Source organism: Triticum aestivum, chromosome 1B (assembly GCF_018294505.1).
Source record: "Triticum aestivum cultivar Chinese Spring chromosome 1B, IWGSC CS RefSeq v2.1, whole genome shotgun sequence".
Taxonomy (NCBI): Eukaryota; Viridiplantae; Streptophyta; class Magnoliopsida; order Poales; family Poaceae; genus Triticum; species Triticum aestivum.
Window position 1 is genome coordinate 232,090,888 of NC_057795.1, and position 3,300 is coordinate 232,094,187.

Here is a 3,300-nt window from a genome sequence, read left to right on the forward strand (position 1 = left end):
ATCTATCGGTGTGTGTGTTTCCGTGTGCCATTCTTTGCTATTGGTCCATTTGTTTCACTTGCGAATTTGTGAATCTCTTTCAACATTATTGACTCTTGCTAACATTTTGCATCAAATTTTTGTGCCACTATCCTCACCGAGCTCCACCATAAGCTTTACTTGTGTAGGTGTGAGAACCGACAAGGATTGGTACCAATAGTGCTATTTCATTGTCTGCATTTGAGTGAACTTGATTCATTGTTAACTTCGGTCAAGGTACATTGGTATAAGTTCTTCTCTTTATCCCACTCATATTTGCTCGAGTCTTGTGATGGATAGGCAAGGCATTTCCTCTCCGGTCCTCGACAACAACGACAGCGTGAACAACTACATCACCAAAGCGTCTATCCTTGATCTACAACGACAAGTGCAAGGCGCACAATCAAGATTGCGAGAGCACATCAAGAAGAAGCTTTCCGCACATAAAGAGGAGCAAGATGCAAGGATGGAGGAGATTAGAGCCTTGATCAAGTCTACTTCCCCTTTGTCATCTTCAAGGCGGCGGCGACCAAGTCGATCATCTTAGGAGCGCAGACAAGATGCAAGCGCAAGTCATACAAGTCAACATCTACATGGCAACCACCATCACGTTAGTGATCCACATCGTCATGAAGGGCAAGTCACATTGAAGCATCATGTGCATGACGATGACAAACGACATCTTCTATGAGCTCAAGCACGACAACGACATCATCATCATGAAGATGCTCCACAAGCGCAAATGCACAACTCCCAACAAGCCCTACTTCACGCCAAGTCCAAGCTTCATGAGAACAAAAGAAGACCGCGAGACAACCACCACCAAGACGGTGCTACGGCTACATCAACCACTTCGGCATCTTCACCAAGTGTTCTCAAGGCATCTTCGCCTTTGGACGTACGACATCTTCGCCTACTTCCCACGTGTCCGCCTACAATGACTTCATCAAGTCCAAGGCGACCACCTACAAGTGAGGGCGACACTTCCATCTTCGGAAGCCCCTCAAGGAAGATGGCCGAGCATGGGAAACTCCCTTCGGTCTTGGAGACGAGCTACGAGGTGCCACATCATATGGGCCTCCCACACCAAGACGGTGACAGGACGGTCGAGCAAGGGCCATCCCCTTCGACTACGGCGACAAGCGTGAACCTCTTCAACAACATGAAGATGACGCCCATATAGGACTCATCCTCCGAGTCAAGCTACACGACCGCGCATGGAGACATTTGCACCTACATCTCTCCGACACCCACATATGTCGAGATGCCCCATTATTCATGTGAGGAGAGCCACCACCACATGAGTGACATGAGTGACTCCACCATATGTGACATTGAGAGCATTTCCTATGAGAGGATCAATGTGACCACCACTAGCCCCACACATGAGAGCATGCGACACATCCTATGTGAGGTTGAGCGCCATTTGATAGACTCCACCAACCATATGAGTGAGAGCATCCTTGAGGGAGTGAGTGAGCCACAACACTTAGTGAGTGAGGTAGTTGACACGGCACGTGAGGCCACTATGATTTCTAATGACTTAACCTCTACTCCTAGTGTGTTTTCTTCTTTGGTGCTAGGTCTCCTACATGATGACATGCCTATCCTCGACGAGTCCATCCCTCCAAAGGGAAAACCGATGGCCATGGTGGATGATGATGCACCCCCCACATGGTTCCATCAAGATGAAGATGACAACGAGACGATCTTCAACACCTCACCTACAACACATGAGCGACGCTCCAACAGTAACATAGGTGATGGTGCTTCTCTTGTCCCACTAGTGGACTCTCTTGACATTGATTGCTCCCATGATGTTGACCCAGCTATTCCCATGATTCATGCTAGTGCGACTTCCTCATGCCTTGACTTACCTATTTATGATGACTATGATGATGAGCATGTTGAGTTGCCTAGTTGTGATGCTATGTTCCATAGGTTATCATGTGAAAATTCTTTTGGTCACATCATGTTTGACATTCCATTGAACTTGTCATATGCTATGAGTGAGATCTCCCATATTGCATCATTACAATCTCAACATAGTAACTATGCATGCCCCATTAAAATAAATCCCATTTGCACTTATGGCATAGATGACGAGATGATGGTCATTGGCTTTTTCTTCTCTTGTGATGATATTGCCATGCTTCCTTTACATGATTTGCGCAATTCATCTACTATGTCATGCCATGATCACATTGTTCCAAATATGCATTGTTTTGGATGTTGTCAATATTCTCCATGTGATGTTCCTACTAATGCTCATGAGGAGACCCCCATAGTTTCCTCATACATATTAGGAGATTTTGATGCATTCCATACTTTGCATGATTCCCATAATTGCGTGCACCATATGCATTCCATGAATAAAAATGCTCTAGAAATTTCTCATGATGCATTACATCCTTTGAGTCTCCATTATGCCATTCATAATAACAAACCTTTCATGATGGATGACATGTTTCTATATCACGCATCTCATTTATTTGAGGATTGGATATTTGGTGCTAACCGACACATGCATGTGCGCATCATGATGGATGATGTGTACATATACCATGCACACACAATTTTTCCTTTGTCTTTATTTTGTGTAGGTACTCATGTATACTTGTCAACCTCTCAATCCCAAGAGTTGACGAAACGAGCTCTTGAGAGCAACGATGCTATGGGATCACGTGAATTGTCCTTACCACCGTTATCTTCGCGCATCGACTACGCGCATCTCTTCTACTTGGCCCTCACATGGCTATGGGCTATTTACCACTTGTCACCTTATGCCCATACTTTTGTGTTCACTTTGCATGTTATACTTGCTTCTATGCCTTTGCCATGCAATTGTGACCCTTGCTTGCATCTACCCATGATTGACCCTATGTGTATTTGCATGCTTGATGGAGATCCTTGTTACTTTTGCCATGTTTATCATGTGCCTCATGCTATTGTTGATTCTTGTGTTGGGAGATGATGATCCATTACTATTTACATATGGCTTCTCACCAATACATTCATGCTATATTCCTCATATCTTGCGTTCATGCTTGTGCTATGACATGTGAATTATTCATGCCCACTATTTGCACACATGACATGCTTGCTTTGATTCCTTCTAGTACGTTGCATCTTCGCACTACTAGCTTGCTTGACTTAATCACTATGATTACTTGCTATGTTGCACCACCCATGTTCTACTATTACTTGCTTTCTTGGGTTGATGACATATATGCTCATGCCTCTCACATGCTATATCTTGATCATTGTCTCTTGTGTCCATTA